At 37.4% G+C, this 15,032-nt stretch overlaps 1 long non-coding RNA gene across 1 annotated transcript; it reads left to right on the top strand.

The window, feature by feature from the left end:
* Positions 1–13,007: 13,007 nt before the first annotated feature.
* Positions 13,008–13,887, top strand: LOC117516582. The gene is made up of 2 exons (XR_004562473.1): positions 13,008–13,051; positions 13,793–13,887. It is a non-coding gene; the product is annotated as an uncharacterized LOC117516582 (long non-coding RNA).
* Positions 13,888–15,032: the final 1,145 nt, after the last annotated feature.

The following is a 15,032-nucleotide window of genomic DNA, read 5'->3' as shown; positions in this document are numbered from 1 at the left end:
TGGTGGTGGGGGGGGCTCTAGAGTCTCAGTGGCCACTGGGCGAGTGGCAGGGTGCACCCTGGACAGGCTGCCAGTCATCCTACTTCTACAAATTCTTTGTAGCGTTTTGTTTTTTTTACCTGTAGCATTTATTCATTTTAAATTTGGTCTTTTACTGGCTTACACATGAAGAAAAAAAAAAAAAACCCCTCTAAAAACACTGATACAGAAACACCAGGCTGGTTAAGAGTTTTGCACTACACCGCGACTAATTTAATACCGTGAAGCTCTCAGATAATGTGCACGCTGCTTCTCGGACTTGTTTTCGCCTCAGTTAATGTGTTGTTGTTTTTTTCCCCCTGCAGTCCCCACATCCATAATCCCTTTTATCGAAATCCGTGTCAACCTGCCACCTGCGCAGTCCAGCACCCTGAAGCGCGGTGAAGGGTACCGCAGTGAGTGCACGTGAGAGAGATGGCCATAATGGCTAACTTTTTTTTTTTTTCAACACAACTGAGAGCTTTATTTCACGTTTGAATTCAGCTGAAAGCTTGGAGGTGCTAATCAACAAGATGTGCGGTACAGCCAAACGCCCCTCCAGTAAATATCTACTGACAGTGGAACCACATTTCACAGCGAGGCTGACACCCACAACCCCCCTATCCTCACTGTTGCTGTGGCAGTTTGCTGTCACCACTGCTGCCCACAGTGCTGGTCATCATGACTGAACACTTGTTGACTGTTTCCTTATGAGTACATACTGTATATTAGCATTTTTTTTTTGGGTTCCTTTAAGGCACACAGGAACACCAGACTGTGTTGTGTTTGGGGAAAAGATTGAGATGGAGTGGGTGAAGCAGCCCACTGCACGTGGGAGGTGGAGAGAAGACAGAATGAGCAAAGGGAAAAGGAAAGCCAGAGGGAGAGAGAGGAAGAGATTGAGAGGATGGAGCACGAGGCAATTTTGCAAACCTGTGACACATTAATTATTAACAAACTCAGGCTAAATGTGTAAAACGCTCCCACCTTGTTGGTTCTCTCTCTCTCTCTCTCATCTGCTTTATTTGCACTCACCAGCTACAGAAAACACTCACATGCAAGCGACCCCACGAGGTAATGTGTGATTTTTGTAACAAAGTGGAGCATGTCAAAAGGTTGCAGAAGGTGTCAGGCACACGGCCTGAAAAGAGACCGGAGGGAAGGAGCGAGGGAGGATGACGCCAGGCAAGCGAGAGGGAAACAGAGGAGGAGGAGGAGGCGCACGGCTTTACAGGGAGAAAGAAGCACTCCAGCTTCAGAGGAATGCGAGCGTGTGTTTGTTTCAGCAGATCTTTGTGGGGGTTTTTTAACACAATGAAGAGTGGCTAACGAGGCCGATGGTGCTGCTCGCCAAAGACACACAGACAGCAGAAACATCTGCTGACTCTGAAGTGGACAAACGATGTCTGAACAGGAGAGTTGTGCTAATGTTGAACATTTACACCAGTTAAACTCCATCCGTCCTTTGTTTGTAGAGTCTATCTGTCGCACAGCTTGGTTTGTTGCTAATCATTAATAGGCGGTCAGTCTGTTCGCCTTTCAGGCCTGTCCAATCAATTGGCTTGAATGTTGCTGCAGCAGTGTGTGTGTGTGTGTGTGTATGTGCGTGGTTGTGGAAGGCACTGCTTGAGCGGTCACTCTACCCCTCAGGTGATGGTGTTTGGACGGGGCTGGATCCTCCCCCAGGAGTGTGGCAAGGAGACGTGTGTAAATGCCCCTACAATGCTTTGCTGCAGTATGCCGGGTATCCATACACTCCTACAAAGACCAAAAATGTGGATAGATAATAGATAAAATTGCAAAATCCCTTTTTTAAACATTTTGCAATAATTTGAAAGAGAGTGGTGAATTGTTACATGGACCTATAATGCATAATAGAAAAAAAATTGTTTTCAAGCAGTGACAAGATCATGAATACGGCATTAAAAAAAATTTCAACATTGGGAATGGCAAGTCATCCATCTGTCATGATACCAATATCAATCAGCTTGGCAAAAATATACTGTAGTGTTGTTTTTCCACATTGGTTGATATCAATATTCATTGTGATCTGCATGCTGAGATATAAGTTTATGTTCTGAAAATAATGCATGGTTGAGTTGAAAAAAAAATTATATTTTCAGCAAATGAAAATATTCTTTCCATTGCGTGAATGAAAAACATTCATTATTTGTTTTATATGACACCTAAATAGATCTTTGTGATTTAAAATTTTACTTAAAAGTTCTTAAAAGTGTGTTTCTGAGATGCTGAGGAGCTCAGTGGTATGTTTAGGCATGTTTGCTTTCCTCAAGCCTGCGAATAAAAGCTCCACCAATCAAATGAAAAGGATCTGTTAGCGTGATGTACATGGGTGGTAACTAAGTGGTTACTGCACTTGGTTTCAGTGTGGAAGGTTCCTGGTTCAAACCCCACCCCTGCCAGATTTCTCCATGTAATGTAGAGTTGCGTTTGGAAGGGCATCTCGCATAACACTTCGACCGTGAGTGAAAACAAAGGAGCAGGTGAAGGGTCTTACTTCTTACGGTGCACAAATAATGTATGATTGCAGTGTAAGAATATAAGAATATTTTCATGAGTTAAACGATGCAACATTACACTGAAAAAAAAATGCTACTTTGGATCAACTTAAAAAAATTGTTTTTAGTTTCTCACAATGTATATTTATGATTTTGTAAAGTGATTCCAGCAGATTTAAACTGGAAACCACAATTTTACATTAGACCAATGTAAATAAGTACTTTGAATGAAGTGCACTGTTTCACTCTTTTCAGTGTACATTCCCATTAACTTTCAACCTTGCTTTCAAATATTTTGAAAAAGTATATATATATATATATATATATATATATATATATATATATATATATATATATATATATATATATATATATATATATATATATATATATATATATCAAGTGCCAAAAATTAAAAAGGGATTCATGTAAAAAAAGGAGAAAATTTTGCACACAGGTTTGTGAGAAACTTCTGAGAAATAAAAAGAAGAAAGAAGGAAATAACTTATTTTCCATTATAAATTAATCTGTTGATTATTTTCTGGATTAATCTGTTAGGTGTTTGGCCCAAAAATGTCAGAATAATATTAATTAGCATTTTCCAAAGCCCATAATGATGTTCTCAAATGTCTAATTTTGCCCACAACTCAAAAATATTCATTTTTCTGTCAGAGAAGAGGAAAGAAACCAGAACATATTCACATTAATCAAGCTGAAATCAGACAATTTGGACATTAAAAAGAGAAGACTCAAAATGATCAACCAGTGAGCAAGATAGCTGGTGATTAAATTAATAAACCATTACTAGATTAATTGTTGCAGTTCTACTTTTCATTGCCATATAACACTGAGATGTCAAAAAATCCTTTGCTATACATTATGTGTGCACCTGTGAATGAAAATGTGTCGACAAAACCTTTGCGGGATACACACAATAGACAACAAACAAGCGAGCTTTGTCTTTAGACATCTGTTTCAGATCAGGAACAACACAGAAAAGGTTAACTTTGTGTATTAACAGGAGGTTTTCTTCCTGTTTATGAATACACATTATGAAAATCAGATTAAAAAAAATCTAAAAAGTACTTTTCCCAGAATTGATTATTATTATGAGGTTTATTTGTGTTGTTCTGTTTTGCAAATGCATGGCAGCTACATTTCAAAAAGACAAAAACAAAGAATTGTGCTTAATATAATAAATATCCAATATGCAAATACACAAACTAATGGTCACATTTTATATTACAATGGATAGCATTAAATCACAGTGGGGTGTATGACATTTGCTTCCAGCTCTGATTAACATAAAAAACTGTTGTGTGATTCAATTATTTTGGGGCCTCACAACTCTCCTATTAATATTGTTGTACATTTTAGTGTCTGCCCGTGTTTAATATTGTAATTTTTGCAATAAATGCTGCACAAGAGATCTGATCTTTGAAATTTAAACTGAACATTTGACTTGCTAATATGAATTTACCAAGTCCAACTGAGACTTTAAGATCAAACACAAACACATGAAGGGTAACAAGATCAAAAAGGTCATCCTGGCTTGTGTCTTTTTCATGTGCTTGACCTTTGCAGAAAGAAAATATCTCTCTTATACCTCTGAAAACTTTGGCTTTGAGTAAAATGTTACTCAAAATTCATGACAAAAATGTGAAGATATTCTACAGTAGCTTTCATCAAAATGATCAAGGAATCAATATAAATTTGTCAAGTACAGCAATAAAAAAAAGACCACAGCAAACAGAATAATTTCATTTGAAGCATCACGAAGCCACCAGTTTGGTCACTGGTTGGTGTCCAAGTCTCAGAACCCTACAGTAAGACAAGAAGCACCAGGACCCGAAAGACATGGACCTTCATTCTCTTTGCCAAGCCCTTCTGTCGAGCTACCTTATGACTCCATAAGCTCTTCCCAGGCATGTCTTGATCTCAGTGGCATTAAGGTCACTGCTGAGGTGCATACAGATACACTTCTGATGGCTGAGTCCTGGATCTTAGTCTTGATCCAGATCAATCACAAAGCCAGACATACTGACAAACTTAATTTACAGAGGTTGACCCTTTTATTAATTTAGGTGTTTCATCACAAAAACATTGCTATTCAATACACACAAGTGCCTAGTATGGTATTATGTATATAGTATCATGTATATAGATAGCATGACATTGTGTTTAAAGTATTATATATATAATATATGGCATTGTGTATATAGTATTATGTAAATAACATGACATTATGTTGTTGTTGTCCATTCGGCTCCTCCCGGATACAGCCCGATCTGCATTCATATTTGGCACAAGTTTTACGCCGGATGCCCTTCCTGACACAACACCAGAGTAACCTGGTGAAACACACACAGCTGCTGGTGTTCCAAAGAGGTCTCCCATCCAAGTACTAACCGGTACTGCACTGCTTAGCTTCTGAGATCTGACAGGATCAGGCTTACACAGAGCAGACTGGCTGCAAATAATATGACATTATGTATAAAATAAAATAAAATATAATATATATATATATATATATATATATATAGTATGGCATTATGTATTACTAGCGTGTTGCCGTGGTGATCCACAGGCTCTAGATTGGTTAGTGTTCATAAAATAAGTAGCTGACATTTTTCAAGCATGGTAATAAATTGTGTAAAGTTTCTATAATGAGTTGGAATGGTGTGTGAGTCCAGAATGTTTTTAGAACCTTAGACCTTAAACCTCAACATTTTTAAAAGCACTCAGCCCTTTTATTTTCTGCTAATTATGTAATTTTTTAAAAAAATGTTAATTTAGTGTCTTTATGTATTTATAAATTGTTTAGTTTCTTGTTATCATATACACACTATTATGATAATTTTATTTTTATTTCTATTTTGTCATTTGATTTTTAAATGGACCATAATAGAAATAAGTGTTTTCACTTTCTTGTGTCATCCATGTATTTTTTAATGTATTTACAATTATATTATGTACTTACATTGAACTTGCTAAATAAAATCATACACGCACACACGCACTCACTCACGCTTTTAATATATAGATGATTTACTCCCCCCTGCTGGATTGGAGTGTAAGTCCAGAAAATAAATATCAATGTCCATTGTTCAGTGTTGTTATACAAATAATGAATGTTTATGAGTTCGATGGCATGAATATTTCATGAGGTGAAAGCTAGAACATACCATTCAATGAGGCAAAGCCGAGTATGGTATTGGTATTGAATATTCGTTTTATTGAAAGAATGTAAAAACATTCATTATTTTTTTTTTATATACCAGCTAAAATAGATCCTTGTCATTTGATATTTTATTAATTTATAAACAACAGAAAAGGGACTTGGTGTTCCACTGCTGCTAAAGTCCAAATTGTGACATGTAGTCCAGTGATGCTGTGCATTGACTTTGGACTTCCATAAAAAAAGAAAAAAAAGACTTTGTGTAGTTCCGCAGTCCATGTATTCTGTATTCTGCTGTAAGCAGGTGTGTTTAATTTGACAAAGAGAGGCAGTGGCAGAAGACATTAAAAACACTACACTTTTCACTTACGAATGTCCATTGTTAACAATGGACTTAAACAATGTCCATTGCTTGTTAGTTAGCTAAAATCGCAAATTTCTTTAAATATATTTGTCCTATCAACTTTCTGGTTCCGTTTCCGTTCTGTTCCGCGTTCATCCTCTACCTAAACTACATAAGCATACCAAACAACAAATGTCAGCTGTCCCCGGTTTAGCTGTTAAGCCAAGCCCTGGTTAAGACATATGCACGCATGAACACATGCATGCACACAGAGCCCACATTATAATATAGACTCTAAAATATTAGGCCTATCAATGTTGGATTTTGCCACTGTTCATCTTTGACCCAAAATACATAAACATACCAAACATAGCAACTATGAGCTCTCCCCAGTTTGTGTGTAATCAAAATTATCAAAATTAATCAGTGGCCGCTGCTGGTCTTTCCAAGAGGGGAAGCTCGTTGTGAGCTTACATTATAAAATTGGTCAGTTCATTTATATGTTACTTCAAATATGTAAAATGGTCATAACGTTCTTAGTTGCACAATCATTTCACAATTTATATCTCTATTACATACAGTGTTTTATGATGGCACAGTTACATTATAATACAAGTATATTATTGATGATTTTAAATGAAAATATTGCCAAAAAAGCACATAGAACCTTTATTATTAAAAATACATAACAGAGCCTGACTGTTTGATGACATCTTGCCCTTTATTGTTACATGCAAATGTTACGTTAAAGACTGGCCAGCAGATGTTGCCAAATATAACTGCCAAATATAACATTCATTATTTGTTTAATATAACGGCTAAAATAGATCCTTGTCATTTGACATTTTATTAATTTATAAACAACAGAAAAGGGACTTACATTTTGGTGTTCCGCTGCTGCTAAAGTCCTAATTGTAACGTGTAGTCCAGTGATGCTCTGGACTGACTTTGGACTGGAAAAAAAAAAGTCCAGCCAAAAATCATGTGAGCATTTCGTGTGAACAGGTCTTCATGCATCCAGACGGCTTACAGTGGAGTGGATGTTGTGTGTGTCTGTTGCAAGAATTAGCAGCGTCAGTTAGCTCAATCAAATTATCGCGTCGTTGTCCCCTGGGCCGGCTCTTGTGCATGCGTGTAGTACCAAAAAAAAGACTTTGTACGTCCTCAGTGCAGTGAAAAAAATCATGTCAGAAATGAGTCCAGCTTTTCATTCTTTCTTCCTGCTAACAGCCTCCACACAGCACAGTGAATTTGTTAAGTGTGTGTGTGTTGCAAGAATTAGCAGTGTCAGTTAACTCAATCAAATCATGTCTCGGTAGAATCATTGTCCCCCGCGCGCACACGCACGCAACCTGGTTGGTACTTGTGCATGTGTGTACTACCAAAAAGAGACTGTGTACATCCTCAGTGCAACAAATAAATAAATAAATAAATCACATCAGAAATGAGTCCAGCTTTTCATTCCAACTTCCTGCCAACAGCCTCCAGACAGTACAGTGGATTTGTTTTGTGTGTGAGTGTACATGCATGTGAGGGCGCACGTGCATGTGCGTGTGCGAGCACGTGTGCACACGGGCATAATCACCTGTCCGCGTACATGTGCGTGCGTGTGTGTGCGCGCGTGCATGAGGATGTGTGCGTGTGTGCAGAGTGCAATGGTACCAAATGTATGGATTTTATTTTCTTCTCCAATGTTAGTTTAGTGTATAAAATTGTTCATAATCTGGCACCACAGCCTCTGAAATTGTTTGTAAAATCGTGTAGTGAAGCATTGTTTCTGTGTAGGCTCTCAGTTGTCCAGGTGGTTTCCATAGTAGAGAAGCTTGAATCTTTGACTGTACTGGGTTGCTTGACGCGAGGACGTTTCGCTTCAAATCGCAGAAGCTTCCTCAGCTAAAATTCTTGCTCTGGAAGTCTGACTTCTGTCTGACTCTTGTGGAGAAGAATAAAACAGGGTGAAGCAGATGAAGCATGATGAAGATGAAGCAGGTCGGAGAACAACACGTTCTTCCTCTAGAGGAGATTGTTTTGTGAATTTTAGGTCTTCAACATTTGGACAAAACTGCTTCTCTGTCAAAGCTGCAGGGATGTGGAACTCGATACCTTTGACTGTTCAAGAGAGAGACACTCTGCAACAGTTACAATTTTACACAAAGAAATGGTTGAAAGATGGTTAGATTTGTGAACACTGATTATTGACAGTGTCTTGGAAAACTATTAATTGTGAGTAATCTGTTGCTGGTGTTTCTTGCTGGTGCTTGTGGGGGTTGTATCTATTTTTAGATTTTGTAGTATTTTGTACATTGTGACCTGCTGTTTCTTGCTTCTGCCCAGGGACAACAGATGAAAATGAGGTTGTAGCTAAATCTGGTCTGTGCAACACATTTGTTGTGCAATGTCCCTGTCAAATAAATAAATAGAAAATGCATAAATACGTACATAAAAATGTGCAAATTAATTCTCACGCTTAAATCTCAAAATAGCTGTCAATCAACATGGGATTCAGCTTTTTGACTGATCGTCCAATCATTGTGCCAAAGTCCAGTGTCCAGGCTTGTCCAGACCCTGCCCACAGCTTGTTTGACACCCAGAGATGCTCAGCGTCTGGGGGCAGGACAAAATCGTGGCATTTATCCAATGACCATCAAGTTTCGTGGCAATGAAAAAACATTTCCAGGTTGGTGTGCCTCAAGGTTCAGGCGCTCGGCTTCTACAGGAAAATGCATTGACCACAGACCATATGAGAACAAGTTTTATGAGAAGTTAACAAAATAGAGTCAACCGATTTGTGATAAATAGCTGATTATGAATGAACTCGTCTTCAAAATGAATGTGTTCTAACACATTTGTAGTCACAGAAATGATAACAAACTACATATTTGACCACTTAATATTTTGACATTTTTGGAGAAGCTGAGCTTGAATATAATTAGACACCCATGCAACAAAATTTCGCTCATATACAACAACAAAACTCATAAAGTAGTCAAAGAAAAAAAAAAAAGACAGTAAGAAAAAAACAAAAAAAACAATGTACACAGTGCCTAAAGATGTAGGCAGAAGCAAAGTTTATCAATGCCTACACCCCTCCATGAAGTAAAATCAAACCAGGTATACGGTATGTGCCTGTTCATAAACATTAATTTCTAAACAAAATCTGAACAACAGCAGCTCATAATTACAATTAAAAGAAAACAAATATTTCCCAAACAGCTCCCAATACAAGCTGGTTACCACCTACATATTTCAGGAGAAAAGGTTAAAGTATAACACCTTCATACAACACAACCACTTTCATCTAATACATATCTGGAGAATACCATTTCTTTGTATAAAAAATTGAACTGATTGATATTTGGACATTGCTTGAGTTTCTCAGATAGAATATTCCATTTTTTTAGGACCACAAATGGAGACACAGAAGTATTTCCTGGTTGTCATAGCACCAGCAATTTTAAAATGATACAAACCCCTTACATTATACATTCCTTCTCTTTGTGTAAAATATTCTTGAATTCTAAATGGTAATTGCTTATTTTTCGCTTTATACATCAATTGAACAGTCTTGAATGAAATCATATCATAAAGTTTTAATATCTTCGATTTAATGAACAATGGATTGGTATAATCCTGATACCCTACATTGTGAATTATTCTTAATGGTCTTTTTTTAAGGATGAATAATGGTTGCACTGTAGTTTTATAGTTATTGCCCCAGACTTCAGCACAGTACATCACGTAAGGTGCAATCAATGCACAACACAGAGTGTGTAGTGATTTGCCATCAAGAATGTGCTTTGCCTTATTTAATACTGCAATAATTTTGGATGTTTTCTTTTGAATATGTTGAACATGAGCTTTCCAGTTATCATCAATAATCACACCTAACAATAATCACACCTAACAACTTATTCTCTTTGATGCATGCTTACTGCTAAGCTTTCCTTGCAGTCTCTGATATATCACCTCTGATATATATATATAGTATGGCATTATGTATGAAATATTATCATATACCTATAAATGATACGCCAATATGACTGGATAAAACACTAAAGAATAAATAGCAATACACCCTTTTTGCGGAATATTTTTCATACCACCTGAGTAATCAGCCAATCTGGACAGCGGAGCGGCACCACGACGAAGAGGCGCAGTCAGAGGAACTGTGAAATACTGGTGAGTAATTAATAATTTCTTATGTGTCCAACCTCGTAGGTTGATCATTAAAATTTAATTTGTTAGTTCTAAAAGCCATCATAATTATTTATTATAGGAAAACGTTCTATTTTTTTTCTACTAAGGTTTGAACTTTGAGTGTTTACACAGGAGAGAAAAGTGAGAAACTGTTAATGCCTGTTTGGGAAAAGTTTATAAAGTGTGTAGTGAGGGGTTTTACAGCCTTAAAACATCTATAATAATTGTAAAAAATAACGCTGACTACTTTGTGGATTTTGCCTATCGCGGGTTATTTTTAGAATGTAACTCCCACGATAAACGAGGGACCACTGTATATGATAAAATCGTTATCAAGTTGTTTTACCAATGAATATGGCTTTTTACACCCTGAAGAAAACCATACTTGATAACTGATATTATGTATATAGTATAGCATTATGTATATAGAATTATGTATATAGTATGGCATTATGTATAAAGTACTATATATATGGTACGGCATTATGTATATAGCATTGTATAGTATATATAGCATGATATTATGTATATAGTATTATATATTTGGTATGGTATCTTGGAATGATACGGTACATCTTGGAAATCTATCCATCTCTTTATATAGATATAAAAGTGGACTAAAAGCAAAGATTCTGCAGGAGTATTTATAATGACTTGTTTATAATATCTGGACAAATTGGTGTAATACTGCTGTGCTGTTTGTTTTGTTTGGGAATGGCTTTTCCATAAGCCTTTTTGGCTTCCACCGCTCCCTTGCACATTACTCATATTGTATTTTTCTTTCTCTCTCTCTCTTTTCTTGTTTTATGTTTATATATTATTTTTATATGAGTTTTATTTATGTGCTAAATAAACAAATCAAAAATCACATATATATATATATATATATATATATATATATATATATATATATATATATATATATATATATATATATATATATATATATATATATATATATATATATATATATATATATATATATATATATACGAGGTCTATTAGAAAAGTATCCGACCTTATTATTTTTTTCAAAAACCATATGGATTTGAATCACGTGTGATTACATCAGACATGCTTGAACCCTCGTGGGCATGCGAGAGTTTTATCACGCCTGTCGGTTACGTCATTCGCCTGTGGGCAGTCTTTGAGTGAGGAGTGGCCCACCCTCTCGTCGATTTTTTTTGATTGTTTAGGAATGGCTCAGAGACTGCTGCTTTGTTTGATCAAAATTTTTTAAAAACTGTAAGGCACAACTGAGTGGACACCATTCGATAAATTCAGCTGGTTTTCGGTAAAAATTTTAATGGCTGATGAGAGATTTTGGTAGTGTCGCTTTAAGGACGGCCCACGGCGCCTGACGGCGATCTGCGCTTCGAGGCGGCAGCGTCTCGCCGTTTCAAGTTGAAAACTTCCACATTTCAGGCTCTGTTGACCCAGTAAGTCGTCAGAGAACAGAGAACTTTCAGAAGAAGTCGGCATGAGGAGTTTATTCGGACATTCCACTGTTAACGGACATTTTGTAATGAAAGAACATGCGGGCAGAGTCGCATGTCGGGCCGGACCCGACCGCGGGGGGTCGCGACAGGAAAAACACCTCCGTTGGAAACCTTAACGGACAAGTTGGAACATGCCCAAGCTGATAAACAGTTTCTCAGTTACTCACTTGTTGAAAGCCATCAAAAGCCGCCTGAATTTTACAAATGGTTTTCAACACGGAGGTGTTTTTCCTGTCGCGGCGCACACAGATTTGCCGAGTCGTCACGGAAACGACTCGGCGAATTTGCGCGCACGTCTTTCATTAAAAAATGTCCTTAAATAGTGGAATGTCCGCATAAAGTCCTCATGCCGGCCTCTTCTGAATCTTCTCTGTTCTCTCACGACGTCCTGTGTGAATTAAGCCTTAAATTAGGATGTTTTCAGGTCGAAACAGGCCGACGACGGCGCCTGGAAGCGCTGCACGACGTCCCGCTCCGTGGGAAGTCCTTACACCGACAGAAACACCCCATAATCTCTCATCAGCTGTTAAACTTTTCACCGAAAACCAGCTTAATTTCTCGAATAGTGTCCACTCGGATATTCCTCACAGGTCCAGAAAAAATTTTGATAAAGCAATGCGCGCCGTCTCGAGCAGCTTGTGAAACAAAGGAATTCAGCCGAGAGGGCGGGACCACATCTCACTCAAGGCCTGCCCACAGGGAAATGACGTCACCGACACGCGTGAAAAAACTCACGCATGCGCACGAGGGTTCAAGCATGATTGGTGTAATCGCATGTCATTCAAATCCATATAGTTAAAAAAAAAAATAAATGGGTCGGTTTATTATCTAATAGACCTCGTATATATATATATATATATATATACTCACATATACCTAATACATACACATAACAACAAATACATAAGGAATCAATGAACAGAATTTTCTCATCACAACAAAATAAATAATAATGCACAATCCAAGGGAAATAATACCAATTCAATAAAGTTAACTGTCCATACTGTAATGAGAGATTATATTATTTATTTATTTATATTATATTATTTATAGTCTTTTAAAGCTAACTCGAGTAGGGCGTAATTTAATATGTTCAGGACAGATGTTCCAAATGTTTACACCTTTTACAGAAACACAGTGACTTTTTACAGCAGTTTGAGTATTTAATTTATCAAATAATAATGTTCCTCTCAAATTATAACTGGAGTCCTTCATTTTAAACAGATTTTGGACATGTTGAGGTAGAAGTTTGTTTTTTTGCTTTATACATGGTTTGTATTGTAATATAATCAACTAAGTGTTGGGAAGGTGTCGTAGCACGGACCCACAACAGGGGGCGCAAAGGAACGGACAATGAATAAGCCAATAAGTAACAATTTAATGTTGTGACAACACACAACTAAACACACAAGATCTGTATAGTCAATTAACACCAGGTGACGTGTGGGCAGGCTCGAAGATAGAAGACCCCCGACGAGAGATGAGCCGCGTCCCACACGGCTTCCAACACCAACGGCCTGAAGAACACCGGAGCCGCCAAGTCCCCAGTCCCCAGGTGGCCTCTGTCTTCGGCTGTCGACCCTGGTACTGCTGGCAGAAAACAAAGACAGGATGGATGAGTGTGAATTCGCACACTCAGTAATCCACAGTCTGCACTCAGTTAGGACGGAGCACCTCCACCTCCAATCACACACTCGTGCAGCTCCTGTTTAACCACTTATCTGATTGGAGTGTGAAGCGAAGCCGTCGCTGATCACACCAAACGCCAATCCCACAGATAAGGCAGACACAACAGGATAACGGCTGCAAAAGAAGTTCAGATTATCACTCAGCGATTTGAGTCAGCAGAGAAAATTACCTCTTTGGTAGTTGATTTCTCGGCGAGGAGGTGGAGTTGCAGTCCGGCCTTTATGGTGATGGTGATGATGATGAATGAGTGACAGCTGGTGCTGAGGATGAGTGACAGCTGTCACTTCTTCTGGGTCTGGTGGTGGTGGGCCAGCAGTACCTCCTCTTCAGCGGCCCACATAACACTAAGTCCCTGAATTTCAGAATATTCAAACAAATAAATAGTGGGTTTGTCGGCTCACGGTAAGGTTTAATACTGATAATTCTTATGGCTTTCTTTTGCAATAAAAATATTGAATTAGTGTTTGTTTTATAAGTCTTTCCCCAAACCTCAACACAATATGTCATATATGGAGCTTAATGAATAATATAAAGTGATTAGCAGGATTACAATGGCTTTTGATATTTTGGATTTAACATAATTTATGTGTGTTTTCCATCTTAATTTATCATCAATGGTAACTCCAAAGAAATTTTGTTTCAATTACAATTTCAATTTCAGCATCCGTAATAATAAATTTCTAATTAAATTCCTGGGCTTATTTCCAAATATAATACACTTTGTTTTACCAAGATGAAGTGATAATTTATTTAAATCAAATCATTGTTTAAATGTCCAAAAGCTGTTCCAAATGATCCCCACAACAGAACACAGTAGTATCATCAGCAAATAAAATACAATTCAGGGTCTTAGAAATCAAACATATATCATTAATACATAAAAGAAACAGCAATGGACCAAGGACTGAACCTTGAGGCACATCACATGTAATCTTCAAAAATTCTGAGTTTATCCCACCAATATGGACACACTAATACCTGTTTTGTAGATAGCTGCCTATCCATTCATGAGCCAGGCCCCTGATACCATACTTCTGCAATTTATCCAATAGTAAGGTATGGTCTATGGCAGTGTTGTCCAAACTATTCCAGAAAGGGTCAAAAGGGTGCAGGTTTTCTTTGCAGCCCCTGACTCCAGCAGGTGATTTCGCTGATGAACTCATTCCACCTGTTCAAAAGGATGTTAATCAGTGAAATCACCTGCTGAAGTCAGTGGCCCTTTCTGGAATAGTTTAGACACCACTCGTCTATGGTATCAAAAGCTTTCTGTAAATCAAAGAAAACTCCTACTGTGTACTGCTTATTCTCAATCACATTTGATATTTGTTCAACAAAGTCAATTAAAGCCAATGAGGTAGTTTAACTCTGTATGAATCCATAGTGCTGTTCACTGAGTATATGATGTTTAGCTATAAAATCATTTAGCCTCTTTGCAAATACCTTTTCCAAAATTTTTGAAAATTGTAACAGTGAGATTGGCCTGTAGTTTGAAAAGACATGTTTATCACCAGATTTGAACAGTGGAATCACTTTAGCTATTTTCATTTTTGAAGGAAATTTCCTCGTCATTAATGACAAATTACAAATAT

The sequence above is a fragment of the Thalassophryne amazonica genome, chromosome 9, assembly GCF_902500255.1.
Source record: "Thalassophryne amazonica chromosome 9, fThaAma1.1, whole genome shotgun sequence".
NCBI lineage: Eukaryota > Metazoa > Chordata > Actinopteri > Batrachoidiformes > Batrachoididae > Thalassophryne > Thalassophryne amazonica.
The sequence above is the reverse complement of the archived record's forward strand: the minus strand, read 5'-3'. Positions and strand labels throughout refer to the sequence as shown.